A 19,114-nucleotide genomic window follows, 5' to 3' on the forward strand; every position below is an offset into this window, starting at 1 on the left:
GTGAGAAGGGAATTTGCACGCCGGTGGCAAGGCTCCGAACCGGACCAAGTAAATCAAACACGGACGGGTGTTTAGTTGGTGAAATTTTTTTGATTTTGATATTGTAGCACATTTCGTTGTTACTTAACAAATAATATTCAATTATAGACTAATTAGGCTTAAAAAATTCATCTCGTGGTAATCAGTTAGACTGTGTAATTAGTAATTTTTTTAATTCCATTTAATACTTTATGCATGTGTTTAAAAATTCGATGTGACGAATACTGTATAATTTTTTTGAGAACTAAACGGGGCCTTACAGCTCCTGGACTCGGCCACCCCATTTTGGTCCATATCAAATACGCCCTGAGTGCATCTCCAGCAGTCCCCCTATTCCCCAATAAACTTCTACTATTAGGAAAAGAATGTGCTCTAGCAGTTTCCCAATATATATCTTTTTTCTCAATAACTATTGAGATATCCCAATATTTTACTCTATCTCCTCTCAAATAAAGAGAGGATTCATGCTCACCCAATATAAATTGTGTTGGGACAAAACTATTAGGAGACTGTAAAAGTATCCCTCCCAATAATTTATGAAAAAAATATTGAGACATTCTAATAACATCTTATTGAGAAACTGCTGGAGATGTTGTGTGCACACGGCCGTCGGATGAGTCCTTATGTGGCTGGCAAGCAGGCGACGCGGCAGGCAGGCCTTTCCCTATCCCTATCCCTATCCCCTTATTTCCTTGCCTTTCCCTATCCCTCCTATTTCCCTGTATCCGAACGTAACCATAGAGGGGGTTCCACGTCACAGCGAACGGGTTTCTTCTTTCACGCTAACCCAAATCCATCGAGCGGGAGAACCCCGAAATCCAAAATTTCCCAAACCCTCTCCCAACCCTTGCCGGCTTGCCCCCTTCTTCCGCTTTCCCTTCCCCTTCGTATCTCCGATTCCTCGCACCTACGTCTCCCGCCCATTTTCAGAAGCTTCTGGAACCGGGTTTCTATCCCTAATCCCGCAAAAAAAGATGTTTTCTTGGGCCTAGTAGCATGGGCGGACCCAGTAGCATGGGCGGACTCAGTAGGTGGGCCGGGTATACCATGGCATACCTAAATTTTTAGCCCACCGAGTAAAAAAAAGTTAGCATCTCAATTGCTAAGCCCAAGCCCATAAGCATTCTGGAAAAATTTAACCCAACATTGAGACGACCGCTCGTTCTGACGCCTCCCTCCCCTCCCGTCGCCTCCCTCCGTCCCTCGGTACCTCCAAACGCCGCCCGATCTGCGCCCTCCGCCGCCCACCGGCGCTTGCTCCGGGCCTCCGGTGCGCCACCCCGCCGCCGGAAGGGGCCTCCTCGCCCTCACCTCCCCCTCCGGAGACGCGTCCCCGGTTTGTCCTTCCCATCCGGCATCCGGCCATGGCGCCTCTCTAGCTCTCCACAGATTTGATGCCGCCCCTCCTGCAGGACCTCGCCGTCGCCACCCTCTTCCTGCATGCCCGGTCGGCGCCGCCGGCTACCCTGCAGGCCGGCATTGCCCCTGGAGGCTAGAGGTCGGCGGCCCCTGCTCCCTGAGGTTGGCGCCCCCTGCTTCTGGAACCGGGTTTCTAGCCCTAATCCCGCAAAAAAGATGTTTTCTTGGGCCTAGCAGCCTCTAGCCTGGGACGGAGGCATGGACGGCGGCTTACGGGAGGTGGGCTCGAACAGCGGGAGGTTCCCGATTCTGCAGGCGAATAGGGATCCCGAGTCGAATTGGGAGGTGGACGTTGCCAAGAGCCTCGAGGAGTACCTGCTCAAGATCTGCTCAGGGGAGGTCTCCGGCGAGGACGGGGCCCACTCTGTCAACTTTGCCGAAGGTACGGTGGTGCGGAGGGCCGGGGTTTTGTGCTATTTGTAGGGGTCTGTAGAGCAGGGATGGATTGACTATGGATGGAGCCTGGAACATGTGGACTTGCTTCATTTTGCGTTGTGTTATTTCCTTTGCTTGAATAATGTTAAAGAAACCAGCTTCTTTTTAGTTGTTTAGCTCACCCAAGGTTTAGCCTTCCTAAGGACAATTTAATATGGGTATCACATCACAGCAAAGTTCTTTCCTTTTTCAAGTCGGCAGTTGCCCTGTTAATTTGTTTTTCCTTATCTGCAGCCGCATTATTACTCCAAGGATCGGTTCAAGTGTACAGTAGGAAGGTGGAGTTCTTGTACTCGTTGGTGCTTCATGCGTTAGAGTTCCTTTCGCAAAAGAAGTAAGTAAAGATTGATGCTGATTTCATTTTTATCCGTTATGTACTAATTGGTTCCCTGGACACTGTATGTAACGTTACCGTTGTCGAATGTGGGCCTGAAACCGACAGTGATAAATGCATTCTACATTTTTGTGCATCTTAAATGAGTAGGCTTTAAAAATGCGGCAGATACACATTTGCTGCTTGGTTTGGAAACCATAGAGTTTCAAAATAAGGCATATGTATCCCCCTCATAGGAACCTCGATGGAGTATGCCTGTTTCAGATTATCTCTGCTGGCACCTACTCCCTCCGTTCCAATTTATAATTCGTTTGACTTGTTTAACCCCAAGTTTGACCACTCGTCTTATTCAAAAAAATTGTGCAAACATAGTCAAATTTAAGTCATTCTTAAGGACCTTTTGTTAATAAAGCATGGCACAACAAAAGAAGTGATATTTTACACATTTTGTTGAACAAGACGAATGGTCAAACTTGGGGTTGAAAAAGTCAAATGAATTACAATTTGGAACGGAGGGAGTATCATTCTTCCTCTTGGGACTCCACCATGCCGGGCATTTTATTGTCTTAAACTCTATATGTAGGTCCCAAGAATTGAGCTCAAGTAGATGGCCCAAATCCATGTTCACTTGGTTAGATTTACTCTGTGCTCAAAGGGATCAATGCCAAGATAATGCTAAACGAAGGCCTTCCTGTACTTTGGAAGATAGTGATCTAATCATGGTACTAAAGCATCACGTAGGTGCAGGGGTGGAGCTACAGCTTGCCATCGGTGTCAGCCGACCCCGACGAATTTGGAAATTCCAATGGAATATTTGGAAATTCCAATGGAATATTACTTGCCATCAGGGTCAGCCCCTTTCACAATACCAATGGCTCCATTTCCTCCATTGCCCCTTCCACAATACCAATGGCTCCATTGCCTCCTCCTTTGTTTCACCATTGCTGCTGCCACTCTTAATATTACTGTAAGCATGTCCTCCTTTACTGCCTTGAACCCTGTTCCACCTCCATTGAGAGGAGGGTACACATTGCCTCATGTACGCCTTAGGTGCTTAGGTTTCAACGTAGTCAGCAGGTATATTACTTTATTCTTTGTATTCTTGCCCATATATATAATAAAATGAAAAAAAAAATAAGTAGGGATCTTCCCTGCCGACTCCTTTCCAAACAAAAAAACAAGTCGTCGCCTAGTCGTCGAGGCGCTTGCAGGGTGTAAGGCGTCCCCATCGCCTAGCCAAAAGCAGAGGAAATCGATAGGGAGAGGCCATACAGCTACCTCCTCGCTCATCCCCACCAGATCTGTTGCCGCTTGGGTCATCTGCGGCGGATCTGAGGGAGCAGCAGCAGGAGGTAGTGAAGGGAGCGGAGGCAGGCTAAGTGCATGCAGCCAGGAGCAGCGCGAGGATGGGCGGGCGACGCTCTACCTACGTGAGCCATGAGGGAGGAGATGCGACGAAACTGCACCTGCATGAAGGAGGGAGATGCGGCGGCGCGCATCTGTGTGCGTGAAGCAGGGAGAAGATGCGGCACCGCTGCTCTGCGCCCGTGAGATGAGAGATGACCTGAGAAGGGATAATGACACACTCGTGGGCTGCTTATTGGGCTGGGCCAACCATTCTCTTTACATTTGCCCTTTTCTGTTTTTTCTTTTTCCCTTTTTCTTGCCTATTCCCTGCTGCCATTTTCCTATTTCTTATAATTGTAAGGCATTGCCTTGCCTCGCCTTATGGTCGCCTAGGTGCCGCCTAGTCCACTCGAATGAGTGGCTTGCCATGTCTCGCCTTGCAGCCTTATAAACTATGATCTTGCCTTACTGTTTGATTATTTCACTCCTACATTTTTGGAACACTCTTTAAGTAGTGGGAAAATGCTGCAATAGTCTGATAAACATCTTGACAACTCTCAGCTTATAGTACTGCTGGGAGAATAGAATTCTGATTCATCAAGTTGTCATTGTATGTACAAGAGTGGTTCTTATGATCGTCTAGAGTCTAGACCAGCGTGACACCTTAGGTGTTCAACATTTAAATGATATTTTGAGGATTTCTCTAATACTATAACATGCTAATCTTTTCTTATTAGCTACAATAGTCTAAAGCATTATAATTATACCAGGCAGGATCAACTGGAAAATGGCTCAGCTCAAGCTAATCAAAGTGACCCTAGCACGATTGCCAATGAAGAAGATGATATATTTATGGGGTTAGATGATGTCCCTGGTAAGTGAATCCATCACTGAATGAGCTTACTTGGAATGTCATGGAGCTAAGAACATTTTTTTGAACCCTGTTTAAATTTCCAGCGGAATCAAGGACATCTCTGAATAACAATGTCAATCGAGATGGTTTACGAAGCAAAATTGTGAGGCCACCAGCAAATCTACTGGTGTTTGAAGGGGACTGTCTGGATAGTGAAGCGAGTGAGCTAGACACATATTTGGTAAGCTTTCTATCCCCCTTTAGCAAAACCTTCTGGCCAAATTTGGTCAAATTTTACTTCCATACTGAAATAGTCATAATTATTTATGTATTGCAGTTAGCAACATGTGATTTTTATGGAGATTTCCTCCTGCTGGATCCTTGTGATGCACCAGCTGTTTTTGACTTCCTGCAAGGAAAACATTCTGGTAAAGAAAATAGTGTGGCTCATCAAGGCAGTTCAGCACCTTCTAAAAGCCGAGCCAATGTTTTCACTTCCCCAAATGCTAGATCAGCGGGCACAGGTCGTAAATCGTCCGCTGGAAAAGTCTTAGGAGGTCTAGATCCAACCCAGGGGAATCCTGACCAATCTTCAACTCAAGAAACCATTCCTGATGACAACCATTGGTCTGATCCTGTTGAACCTAGCTTTGCTGATGATGTTGAAATGCCTCACCCAGATGATATAGAGGATCCTGTTGGAGATTATTCTGATGATGAGGATCCATGGAAACCTTTGAATCCACATGAACCTGGCAACCTAAAGATTCGGCCTTACCGAAGAGGTACTGGAAGTTGGATATATCTCTTTTGTTTAGTGCCTTGTAAAGCTATTTTGATGACCTATGTATTGAACTGTCTTTACTGATCTGTTTTGGAGCAGTGAAAGGTTCTCCACGGGCGGTTATTGGCACTTCGAAAAAGAAAACTCTCACATTTCTTTTTCCTATGGCAAAGATGGATGGCGTCGTCATACCTGAACATGCTAAATCTTTTGAAGCGCAGCAGTCTCAGCAGGAGGAACATTATGGTTCCCAATCACCCCCTCGTTTTGAAAAGGTAATCAGCATTGTTACAGTGTCCATGTAAATTAGGCATGTCTAATCTTTTGATTTGACTTATTTAATTTATATCTTTTTTGGTGAACTAGAAATTATTTAATTTGTTAACCATCCAACATGCAGTTTTTGAGATCATTTGAATTTGGAGAAGAAAATCCCAATGTGTTTGGAGATTTGAAAGATGACAATGGATCAAATACTGGCATTAATTTTGAGAGTGATGATCCAGACATGCCAAATGACATAGATGTTGATCCTTATGTTCCAACATATCCTGGCGAGGTTTATTTAATTGACATTTTTATTTGCTGGTTCCTGTGTTTAGCTATCCAAGACTTGGGTAATATTTCATTTTTATTTTTCCTCTGTTCAGACTATTGCTGCAACTCCGAATGGTACACAGGATGACATAAATACACATACAAGCCTCGACGACTTGTGTCGGTCACATCTGGTGAGTTTTTAATGGTTCTATAGTCCATTTACATCTATGTCTTGTGTGGTTACAAGCATCTTGGTGCCCTATAAGTCAATATGTTGGCTAAATATATATAAGGTGTAAGCATGTCAAAACACGCTAGGATAAACCTTATTATAATAGATTATTTCTGCATTGGACAAAATTGCTTGTAGGATTAGTTGCAATGTCTTCCCAACAATTCTGATATTGCATCCTTGTCATGTGTTGGGTTTTACAAACAAGTTTCTGGAATAAAGTGTCAGGAGGAACTGACTGCTTGTGATTAGTAAATTCCCACGCAACAATCCTTGGCAGTAATAAAATATTATGCTGGTATATTTAATGTGCTTCCACCTTTCATTCATGCACTGGTTAAGGACTTAAGGCATACTGTTTTGGCCATATGGTTGTTTCTCCTCAATGTTGTTCCTGCCTGGACAATGAGATGCATGCATGTCTCAGCTGAATATTTTCAGATGTGGAGTTAGATTCTTAGTCGTAGGTCACTTTTTATTTCCTTTAGTGTAACAAGCTCTTTTGTTTTTGGTGCCACCTAAGCCCTTTTCTGGCTTGGACGTGTGTGCGATCGCACTCTCTATCCCACTTAATGAAATATACATGTTCAGGCGCGTTCGTGAAAAAAAACACCTAAAGTCTTAATGACATGACGTTAAAGCGAAGCTATATTACACATCCACCCACACACATAAAATCCTCAAAACTCACCTGGAGGTGATGCTTCAAAGCTTTTATGTGATTGGAAACTTTATTTTGCCTGTTGATTTCTAGAATCCAAATTGCAGTTGCGAACTTTAATTTTGAGTTGTGTCCTGAATTTGCCTTTTCTCTTTAACTTCCAAAACTGACAGATAATTCTTCATACAGAATGCTCTCCTTGCCAGCATCGCTGAGGCTGAAAAGCAGAGTGAGATGGATGCTCGAGTTTCAACATGGAAAGAAAGAATTGAGGATGCCTTGGAAGAGCAGGTTTGTTGCTGGCTTGAACTGCTTACAAATTTTCATCCATTAACTTGTTTAGCGCTCACCCCTACATTCATGTCTTGTCAGGATAAAAACCCACCTTTTGATATCGGTTCATATGGGGAGCAAATCCTTGACACACTTTCATCAAGAACTGACAATACAGGAACTGCATCTTTTAGTGAGATTGTTAGTGGCAGACCAAAATATGAGGTTGCCAGAACATTCTCTGCCCTTCTCCAGTTGGTAAACTTCCCTTTTCTTCCAGTTTCGTAATCTGGTCATCTGGTGCAACTCCAAGCATTTTTTTAGCCACGTGAATGTTACAGGTGAACGGCAGAAGTGTTGATCTGGACAAAGGACAAGCCACAAATGAGTTGGTGTGTTACACAGCAGAGAATCCATTCCATGTAAGGCTCATTGGTCCCAACCGGAGGCCAGAAATGGAGGCACACTTTGCTCGGAAGAGAGTCAAGTCCCCACTGCAAAATGCAGGCAAAGGTGGTGAGTCCTCCCCCAAGAAGCGAGGGCTGACTACCAGATGGGAAGCGAAGGCGAAAGTCAGCTGCTCACCTAATGCAGCCGATCAATCTGGAATCCAGAGGCCAGAAATGGAGGCACACTTTGCTCCGAAGAGAGTCAAGTCCCCATTGCAAAATGCAGGCAAAGGTGGTAAGTCCTCCCCCAAGAAGCGAAGGCTGACTACCAGATGGGAAGCGAAGGCGAAGGTTATCTGCTCACCTAATGCAGCCGATCAATCTGGAATCTAGCGGATGAATGCCAATGGCAAACTGACTCGTGGGCATCTAGAGTCTGATTCTTCTAATTGTTGTGACTTCAGTGGTGGCTTCGTAGGCAGGATTAGGTGGAAGAGAGTCAAGTCCCCATTGCAAAATGCAGGCAAAGGTGGTGAGTCCTCCCCCAAGAAGCGAAGGCTGACTACCAGATGGGAAGCGAAGGCGAAGGTTAGCTGCTCACCTAATGCAGCCGATCAATCTGGAATCTAGCGGATGAATGCCAATGGCAAACTGACTCGTGGGCATCTAGGGTCTGATTCTTCTAATTGTTGTGACTTCAGTAGTGGCTTCGTAGGCAGGATGGGCTGTGACGCCTAAGTTTAGACTTAGGCGTAGCTAGCGGGTGTTGTTCATTGTGCTGTTTTGTGTGTATTGGTATCAGCTCTCAAGTGTAATGCTAACAGGGCAAGCATGAATTGTTGGACGGACTTGCCCTTTTATAGCGGTACGACAATAAACTAGCGCGATGCCAAGTCTATTGTATGTTGCTGGTGTTTTTATTATTCTAAAACTACATGATTCAACACTACAATGGATGTCCTCCGCAATTTCAGATTTATGTTATTCTAAAAATTATTATTCAAAAATAAATAAATCAATTTCTACACCTAATCATCTGTAGTCTAAAGCAGCCACGAAATGGCAACCAGAGAGACGCAACACATGAATAAACAATTGGATCTCACACCTGCTGCATTTTAATTCAGGGGTGTTTTGTTTGAATGGGTGACATTTTCATTCGTTTTTTGTTTGGTATCTGAAACTCAGATACTTTTTTTTTTTGGACATGGTACTAGGATTGAGTGGTTCCTATAAAACACAAACACGTCAAAGGCTGCTCTGCTCCCCGTGGTGAGCCTAACACAGTACAGAGTACAGACTAATTAATTTTGCTGTATAGTACACCCTGTAAATACTCAAGTATTGAGAGTGACGAAATCACCAAAATGTCTTTGATATCACCGAACATATATACTGTCTTGTCACACCCGGTTTTAAGGACAAAACCGAATGTATAGCTATATGTATGCCAGGATCAAGTTTCATACATATAGAGACATTATAAGTGAATAATCAGTAACAGTATCACGTAAAAATAATAATTAAAAGATTATCAGAGTTATACAGCTTATCCTGAAAACGATGGCTTCAAACTTCATAGGCAATCGACTGGGGGTTGCGTACGCCTAGAAATCATCATCATCTTCAAAAGACTTCACAGCAACTTTCCCTTCTGAGCAGCAATAAGTAAGGGTGAGTACACTTATGGTTGGTACTCAGCAAGGCCACAAGAAATAATCAGAAAATGATTTAAATCCATCTTTAAATTTATTAATCATGTGAGGGTCCAAGCCGCTCTTGACCGTGAGCACGGCTAACCGGTTAGTTTTAACTCTGCAAAGGTTGTACACTTTCACCACAATTCGCGTAAAAGTTCCGAAGAACTTTGAACCCAACCACGCATATGTGCTGATCAGGCACAATACCACACTTCTGAGGTGTGATTGCATAGGGACGCTACGAGGCCTTTACAAAGAATCCCTATATGTATGTGTTGGTCCCTGCCGTGCGGTCCCTCAGAAGACGCAGCTTCCTTCACCCGCTCCACAACACAAACTCATAACCACCAAGCGGAACAACCCCAATACAACATATATTTCATCTAATTACTTAGCCAAGACCAGAGCCATATAGTATTGTGGTCGTACGGTTTTCTTGGGTGGTTCTCCATGTTCCAATTAAATCATCATAATACTCTTGTAAATAAGCATAGACAGAAAAATGGTTAGGGTCACTTGCCTTTCTCCAACGAAAAGCTACTCTTACTGCTCTTCAGCTTTTGCGCACTTGGAATTCTTGATCGTCAATCTTCAAACAACGATCCTTCTACTCGGAGCAATCAACGAGCAACCATACAAAACAAACAAAAAGATACAACTAAGAACATTACACCATAACAAAAGAAAAACTTTAAAAGAACGCACTAAAGGATAGAGCTCGCTGCTATGGTTACGAAGGCGCAAGAAATACGGAAAACGGAGCTAAAATGGCGATTCTATGGGTTAAACGGTGCTTCAGGGATCTAGTCGCGATTAACTATAGAGTTAAGAGCTAGCGGAAAAGATTTGCAAGACACAGAAAACTATGCTCACAGAGGATAACAAGGTCATAAAGCTATCGCACACGTCGCAAGGATCACGTGAGCGCGAGAATCGATGAAAACGGAGTTAAAACGTGAAAGATATGGCTAAAACAGTGCGCCAGGGGCTTGTTTGTGAGAGTTTTGAACTTCCAGGGGCTAGCATGAAAGAAACTAGGGGTCTAAACATAAATAAACCTTATATGCAGGGGTTAGATTGCAAAAACACGACTCACGGACGGCGGGTTGGATTTTAGAAAAACTCAGGGTTTAAAACATAAAAGTAAGGACCTATACGTAATTATTTTTGAACGCTGATGGACTGCGGGTTGATTTTCATAAAACGGAGGGGCTTATTTGCAAAAGATCTGCTGTTGACCGGTATGGATTTAGTTGACTGGGTTTAGATCTAGTGTAGGCCGTTAGATCTGGATCCAAGGGCCAAGGTTCACTCGGGCGGGGAAGAGCGACGCTGGTCACGGCGGAGCGTCGCTGGCGGCGGGCTTACGGCGGCGGGCTCGCCGGACTTGGCCGAAGTCGGCCGTCCGGGCACAAAACCGAACGCGGTTGGGCCTGGGAGATAGAGGGTGTTGTGGCGAACCCGACTACGGGGTTCGCGCGGGCATAGGCGGCCACAGAGAGCTCGCGACGGCGAGCTGCGGCGCGCGGATTCCAGCGAGGCCGCGCGGACAAGAGAGAGAGAGGGATAGGGAGAAAGGATGGGTCGGCGAGCGTCCTCTCTACCTTGCGGAACTCCGGGGCGGTGAACTTGTTGATGAGGAGCGGCGGAGTGGCGGCGCGGCGTAAACCCGAGCTCCGAGCTCATCAATGGCGGCGGCTAGGGTTTGCGCAAACTGGGGCGGCGGCTGCGGTTCGATGGGCTTCAAGGGGGCGCGGGTGGCCGCTATTTATAGGGGCGCACGGCCCCTTGGCATGCGGGCCACGAAGACCGCGGCGAGGCGGGACGCGGTCGGACTCGGGCTCTGCTCGAGTCCCGGTCGGGCGCGAGGAGGAGGACGGCCCCGACAGGCAGGGCCCACCCGTCGGCGTGAGCGGGAGAGAGGGTGGGGAGGTGGACTGGGCCGGGAGAAGAGAATGGGCCGGCGAGGTGGTTTCTGGGCCGCGGGAAAGAAAAGGAAAGGAAAGGAAAAAGGAAAAGATGGGCCGGGCTGGGCTGAAAACGGGTTAGGGGGGAGAAAAAGTTTGGCAATTTCTTGAGAAGAAACAAACACATTCAATTAAAATTCGAATTCAAGGAATTCAAATTCAAATTGAAACCCAAACAAATAGACAATGCACTGCAGCATGGATGCAACACAAACAAAAAGACCCTATTTATTTTGGAAGAACAACCAATATTTATTTTCTTGTACTAAATTCCCTGTAAAGAAAATAAATGTTGGAAAATTTTAAAATCTATGAGAAAATTGTTGTTTTATTTTTAATTTTAATCACATCCTGAAATTCAAAAATTTCAAGGTGTGACATGTCTACCGTAGAAAAGAATAATCAGCCATGAATTTTTTTTGAGGAAAATAGGAGGGGTTTCCCCTACTGATTTTGATTATAATTTAAATCGGTACAAACTGTTCCAATGCACCGAGGGCCGTTTGAAATACATGATTTTTTTTAGAATTGAAATATATGATTTTTACAGAAGCCGTATGTCAGGGCCCCAATTTTGAGCACCGGTCAGACCGGTGAGACCGGCCGGTCTGACCGGTAGAGCTCGCTGGGGCGAGCATCGCGGCATGCCGCGTGCAGTGGCGGAGCCAGAAATTTGCGGCTGGGTATGCCAAATATAAAAAAAATTGAAGCTAATACACAATATAGTTGACGATAAGTTGCATAACAAATTCATAGTCGCACCATTCAGCTGCTGTTGCAGCTGCCACAGCCATTTTGCGCAGCCGCAACACGCGGTAGTGCAACAATAGTGCAATTGAACGGTGCGAATAATAACCGGTGGCGGACTCCTTCGCACTGATGCTGGGGCGCTGGCACTGGTACGGCGAGGGGCTTGCGGCCTACCCCTACCGGAGTTGCCGTTGCCGAGTTGGGGAGGTCATCAGGATGAGAAAGCCGGACGCCGGTCGCCGGAGTGCCGCCAGACGCCGATCCACGGGACAGGCGAAGGGCCGAGGGCCGAAGGCGGAGGGCTCAGAGCTGAGGGCTGAAGGCGCACTGGGCAAACGCGGAGCCGTGGGACTGGGGCTCGGAACCACGGGCAGAGACAGAGAGAATGATTCTTTTGCAGTTGGGGCTTCGTTGCTAGGCTTTATTGAATTGGGTCCATAAGTTGTATGTGATACTCCCTCCGTGCCAAAATAAGTATAGTTTTTGCCATTCAAATTTTATCCCACAAAGAATGTAGTTTTAGCTTGCAATGAGATCCATCTAATTAAAGAAATACCAAGTATACCAAGAAAGCATTGCATAGAAGAATGTATAGAGAGAATCAAATATCCAGTAGATATTACTTTTTTAGTTTTAATGTGTATGCATTCATTAAGGATCCAGAAAACCAAATAAACTATATAGTTTTTAATCAAAATTGGTAGAAGTAATTATGGGTAACAAAATCATTTTTTGAATGAGTAATGTGTATGAAATTTTCTAAAACTACACTCTTTATTCAATGGAGGGAGTATATACATCTATGAATATATGTTGATATTTTTCTCTAAATCTTGGGTATGCCTAGGCATACAAGGGCATACCCCTGGCGCCGCGCCTGGCCGCGTGTCTGTCTCGCCGCCGGCCATCCTCGGGCCACGCATCGGCCATCTTCGGGCACTACACGCGCACGTCCTTATCCCGAGTTGAGCCAGCGCCTGAGCCTTCTCCTCCCTCTCGCTCAGTTTCATCTTCAACCTCCAGTCAAGAACAGGATACACAGACCACCCGCTCGATCCACAAATCCACGAGCTCCACCCCATGGTTTCCAAATCCATGACACCCAGGGTCTCTCCACCTCCCTATCCCCCTCCACGGCCCCTCAAACTCGAGCTCCGACCACCATCTCACCGGGAATCGCGGATCTCGCAGCTACCAGTTCCAGCTCCGCCCGGACTCGACCTCACTGCAGAACTTCATCGTCCAGCCACCGTTTTCATCACCCAACGGCTCAAATTGACTATAAGCAACCTCCTGAAGCTAAATCTCTCCACGTTCCACCACGTTCCCTAACTTTCCACGCTCGTTCCTCTGCCTTGCTACCGGTCGGCGCCACCTCCACGCCGCCGGCCATGCTGGGCTTGCCTTCTGCGCGTACACCACCCATGGTTTTGTGCGCGCCATCTTGTAGATTGTGTAGGGCCAGTTCTCGTCGCCGGCAATGAGCTCTGCCGCCGGAACGCGGCCGTGCCGCCACTGTGTCGTGGTCGCTGCGTCATGGGCGTTCGCTAGTCAGGACCGGTGGTGGCCGTGCGCCGTCTGTGGCCGGTCTAACCGGTTTAGTTAACCGGTCTGACTGGTGGGAGGCCAATCAGTTAGCTCTGTTAGATGCTTAATTCAGCTGAAACGTCATTTCATGTATATCATTTTGTACATATCATTTCATGCCCAGTCACAACATCATGCTGATCCTTGCATCTTGTTCATGCATTATAGTGAACCAATCGTCGGAGGTCGAACCCGTGGAGCCCACCGAGTCTGTTGAGCCTGAACCCAGAGTCCAGTTCGTGGTCGAGCCCGAAGCTAACCAAGGCAAGCAGCTAAGCATGATTCCTTGCTCCTATTTAATCTGAGTTAGTTAGTTATCTCACCGGCTAATGTTGGGTTATATATATTATGTATGTATTGCATTCTTGTACCTAATTTCATGCATTGTCCTTCCTTGAATTGTTACTCATGTCCTTATCACTTGTTAGTCAGTTAATTACTTAACCTGACTAGATGCTTAGCTTTGTTTAGAGTACTCCTTTTGCTCGCTAGAAAGGTTAGTTTGGAACATCACACCTGCTGGTTATCCTTGGTCGCACTTGAGTGGTTGGGGTTCTGTTGGAGTGGTAGTATCGAGATTCGAGCGGAATGGTAGGGCCTAGAGAAGAAGTCACTTGGGCATAGTCCGCTTGAATCGTTTAAGGACCGTCCGTGAATGCCACCGTCTTTGAGCAACTTTCCGTGCTACCACATATCCAATATAATGGTATGGATGAGCCAATTACCTTCTTTGACTTGATCTTTTAGGCCCAGTCCCAGAGGCGTGGCCAAGGGGCTATGTAGAGAGGCTTAGGGGTGTCCCCGGTGGACCTAAGTTACTCTCCGCGCAAGTTGGGCGTACCCTCAACGGTTGAGCCTCGTTGGGAACGGTCGACACAAGTACCCTCTTATCCGACGTGATCGGTTGGGTGAGCTGCATGGTCCTTGTGTCGTGTGGGTAAAGTAGTACACCCTTGCAAGGTTTTAATTAATTCGAATTGCTGCGCTCTCGGTTAAGAGCAAGCTCTTAGTTCGTCGAATTCCTCGTAGAGAGTTTCGGTATTGTTGGCTTTGGTTCATGTCACATCTGCAATCAATTGTATTTCATATTATGCTTCTAATCAACTAAAATTATCTATTGTTGGGCAATATTAATTAATTCTGCTAGGGTTAGGTTAGAGAGCTTCTGCCTATGCAATAATTATTTAACCTTAGAGCCTCATTTGTTGAGCCTGTGCATGATCCTTGTTTAATTATTCGCGTAAGTCTTGCGAGTACCTTTGTACTCAGGTTGCTTTCTAAATCTAGTTGTAGGTGAGCCGGAAGTGGTGTTCGGCCACTTCTACCCCGCTGATCCAAATGCGGGGGAGGAGTAGGCCGTTGTGGCTGTGATGGTGTCCTTGAGCAAGACATCATTATCTTCGTAGGTTTCTATCGTAATCGAACTCCGTGAGAGTATGTAAATATAATAAATTCTAAGTTTCTCTTTAATATGGTTTTCGTGAGCCCAAGGCTTGTAATGGAAGTTAGTTTGAACCCTCCTATATCGAACCTGTATTGAACTTTGGTAATGTAAAACTGCTCTTGTTGTTTATCTGCATTGTGTATGCGATTGTATAACGGTACGTGTGCTTAATCCTGGGCATATGACAAACACGTACCGGGACTACCGGATTTGTGATCGTTTTAGGTGAATTGTGTTGATTAAGTACCTCTAAGGTGTGGGTTAACACGTGACATGTCGAGAGACGGGCACGAGTTAACTCTCATCTTAATGGATTGATCAATAATTTTCACCTAAACTGAGTGCAAATTAGGCGGTTCTCACAACGGGTATCAGAGCCGAGGTTCAATAAAGGGGACCTAAAATTTGCTTAGTGGGTTGAGAGTAAAATAAAATTTAATTACTTCCACTAAGATTTATTTTTGTTAAAAAATTGAACTTAAGGTAAAATGTTACCTTTCTTCCTTCATCTTAGAGCTACTTCTTTCTTATTGCTCCACTTGTTTAATTAACATATGCTTAACTCCTCTTGCCTTCATGGGTAGCGGGAGCGTAGGAAAACCTTTTTACCCTCTGGAAACCTTTTGTGCCTTTTACCGGGGTTGAGAAGGTGAGAATCAACAATTATCCTAAGTGCTAGTAGGAGGGTTGTAGTGCTGCTGGGCAATGCGGTTGTTTCGAGTCGTGAGTGCTAGGACATTAAGGCATGCTCACGATGTGAGGAGACATCATGTTGCATTCATACCTCGCATGCATGCACACTCTCTCTTCTGGTCTCCAAATTTGTGCTGAATCAATCTAGTGTGCTGCTGTCAAGATCTTGCCTAGTTGATTCTTACTTAGTGGACCAAATCTATTTTTTCTCTTAGAATTGCTACTCTTGTGTTGATCGTGTGTTAGATTTTTATCTACACATTGTCTTTCCACCCTTCCTTCGAGTATCCTTCTCTATCTTTCATTCCTGACCGCTAACCGTTTTGTTTATTAATAGGATGGTGTTGCGTTCGGAAACTGAGAGGGATGGTGCTAATGGTTCGGGTGGCAATAACAACCGCAACAACGATATTCCCCTTCCTAAACCTCCCATTCTCCCAACCCTCGTGGACATCCTGGCTCGACAAACTGAACTTATGGCTCACATAGTCAATCATATAGGCAATGCCGGCAATCATGGTCCAAGAGCTGAGCCCCAAGTGAACAGGTTCGGGGAATTCTTCCGCACCAACCCGCCCATCTTTTGTGGCTCCAAGGATCCTCTTGATGCGGATTTCTGGCTCAATATCATTGAAGAGAAGCTTGGCCTTATTGAGTGTGAGCCACATGAGAAGGTTCTTTTTGCTGCTCATCAACTTTATGATGCCCCTGGGGCTTGGTGGAGGAATTTCAAGGCCTCTCACCCTGCTAACCACCGCTTCACATGGGAGGAGTTCCGCACAACTTTTCGCTCCTTCCATATTCCTAAGGGTATCATGGACATCAAGAAGAAGGAATTTCTGAATCTCACTCAAGAAAGTCGTGATGTGATGACCTATGTTAATGCCTTCAATACTCTCTCCCAATATGCACCTAAAGAAGTGGCCACTGATGCCAAGAAGCAAGAACGCCTGTATGATGGGCTCTCCGAAGAGTTACAAGACAAGCTCTCCACCACCAAGTTTGAAGACTTCAATGACTTGGTGAATATCGCCATCAGAGCCGAGCACAAGATGAAGAATCTTGAAGCAAAGAATAAGCGTCCCGCTTCTACCTCGGCGGGCAGTAGCTCCTCACGTCCACGTCTGGGGCCTCCACCTCCTCTTCCACCTCGGGCGCTGGGTGCTCAACCTCCACATCCTATGTGGATTGTACGCCACCCTCAACCTCCTCAAGGACAAGCTCCTAGGCCGGCCAATGCCTATTGGAACAACCCAGGTGTTGCTGCAAAGGGTTCGTGCTACAATTGTGGTGGCATAGGCCACATCTCCAAGAATTGCCCCTCTCCGAGGCATGGCGGTGCCTCCAATGCACCTAGGACCAACAATCCTCTGCCTCAAGCATCGCGTCAAGAAGCCAAGCCACAACAAGTTCCTAAGCGTGGCCGTCTTAACTACACCACCACTAAAGAAGTTCCGGAGGATGCCGAAGTACTCATAGGTACACTTCTAATCAATTCCTACCCTGCCATTGTTCTTTTTGATTCTGGGGCAACTCTTTCATTCATCTACAAGAAATTTATACTGCATAGTAAACTTGAGATGCAAAACCTACAAGTGTCATACCATATAGAATCACCGGGTGGAGAGATCATCTCTAGAAACTTTGTAGATAGGGTTCCAATTCTCATTGAGGGAGCTAATTTTCATGCTAATCTTTTCATCCTAGACAAGATGGGGTTAGATGTGATTCTTGGGACGAATTGGTTGGGTAAGCACAATCGATCTTTTGCACCCCTCTGGGAGTAGAGTTCTCCTCTCTCTTTCCAAGATGGAACCTCATCTGTATGCTTTGACAAGTACCAAAGCCACTGTGTTGGAAGATATTCCTGTGGTGTGTGAGTATTCAGATGTCTTTCCAGAAGAATTACCAGGCATGCCCCCTGATCGTGAGGTTGAATTTGTCATAGAGCTCAAGTCTGGAACAGCTCCTATCTCTAAACGGCCTTATCGAATGCCTCCTAATGAGCTAAGGGAGTTGAAGGAACAACTCAAGATCTTGTTGGACAAAGGATTTATTCGTCCAAGCTCCTCTCCTTGGGGATGCCCGGCTCTCTTTGTAAAGAAGAAAGATGATAGTTTGCGGATGTGTGTTGATTATCGTTCGTTGAATGAGGTCACTGTCAAGAACAAATATACTCTTCCTCGGATTGATATCTCATTTGATCAACTCTCGGGAGCTCGTTATTTCCCCAAGATTGATTCAAGGTTAGGTTATCATCAAATCAAGATCCGAAAAGAAGATGTTCCAAAAACGGATTTCTCTACTAGATATGGTCTCTATGAATTCACTATCATGTCCTTCGGCCTCACTAATGCACTGGCTTATTTTATGTATATGATGAATAGCATCTTCATGTAGGAACTTGATGTCTTTGTAATAATCTTTATTGATGATATTCTCATTTATTTCAAGTCCCAAGAAGATCATGCTCATCACATCCATATTGTTCTACAAAAGCTTAGAGAACATCGTCTTTATGCCAAGTTTAGCAAATGTGAATTTTGGCTTGAAGAAATATCTTTTCTTGGTCATATCCTCTCCAAGGATGGTATTGCTGTGGATCCTAGTAAGATGCAAGATGTTCTTGATTGGAAGCAACCTCAGAGTGTCACTGAGATCTGGAGTTTTCTTGGACTTGCGGGATATTACCGCCGGTTCATAGAGAACTTTTCTAAAATTGCGAAGCCTATGACCGAGTTACTGAAGAATGGGGTCAAATTTGAGTGGTCCCCAGCCTGAGAAGAAGCCTTTCAAACCCTCAAGGATTGTCTCACTACCGCTCCAGTTCTTGCTCAGCCAAATATTTCCAAGAGTTTCGATGTCTACTGCGATGCTTCTCGCATCGGTCTTTGCTGTGTTCTTATGCAAGAAGGCCGAGTAGTGGCCTATGCTTCTCGTCAACTCAAACGACATGAAAAAATTATTCTATTCATGATTTAGAGCTTGCGGCCATTGTCCATGCTCTAAAGATATGGCGTCACTATCTGCTTGGCAATCATTGCAATATCTACACCGATCAAAAGAGCCTTAAATACATTTTCACTCAATCTGATCTCAACATGAGGCAACGCCGATGGCTTGAACTGATCAAGGATTATAATATTGAAGTGCACTATCATCCCGGTAAGGCAAATGTCGTTGTCGATGCACTAAGTCGGAAGGCTCAATGCAATTGCTTGATCATAGCTCCTTCTGTGTATACTCTTTGTGATGATCTCTGAAAACTTGGAATTTCCATAGTCAAAGAAGGCTATCTTGCTACTCTCACGGTCAAATCTGACCTTTATGATCAAACTAAGGGGGCCCAAAAAAAGAATAAGGGTATGGCTCGAATTCGGGAATTAATGAAGGAGGGCAAAGCTCGATGCTTCTCTACTGATAATCAAGGAGTTCTATTCTTTAGAAAGCGTATTGTGGTGCCTAAGGATCATAACCTTAGGCGAATTATCCTTGATGAAGCCTATAGTTCTCAATTCTCTATTCATCCAGGCAGTACCAAAATGTATCAAGATCTCAATCAAAGGTTTTGGTGGACTCGCATGAAGCGAGAAATCGCTCGATATGTCGCCGAGTGCGATGTTTACCAAAGAGTTAAAGCCGAACATCTCAAACCGGCCGGTACCCT

At 45.3% G+C, this 19,114-nt stretch overlaps 1 pseudogene across 1 annotated transcript; it reads left to right on the plus strand.

The window, feature by feature from the left end:
- Positions 1 to 1,207: 1,207 nt before the first annotated feature.
- Positions 1,208 to 8,229, plus strand: LOC120678004 (annotated as a pseudogene). The gene is made up of 12 exons (XR_005676466.1): positions 1,208 to 1,375; positions 1,452 to 1,840; positions 2,128 to 2,227; positions 4,345 to 4,448; positions 4,532 to 4,668; positions 4,765 to 5,212; positions 5,311 to 5,486; positions 5,612 to 5,770; positions 5,862 to 5,942; positions 6,834 to 6,935; positions 7,017 to 7,175; positions 7,259 to 8,229. The product of XR_005676466.1 is annotated as a condensin-2 complex subunit H2-like (transcript).
- Positions 8,230 to 19,114: the final 10,885 nt, after the last annotated feature.

The sequence above is a fragment of the Panicum virgatum genome, chromosome 2K, assembly GCF_016808335.1.
Source record: "Panicum virgatum strain AP13 chromosome 2K, P.virgatum_v5, whole genome shotgun sequence".
Classification (NCBI taxonomy): Eukaryota; Viridiplantae; Streptophyta; class Magnoliopsida; order Poales; family Poaceae; genus Panicum; species Panicum virgatum.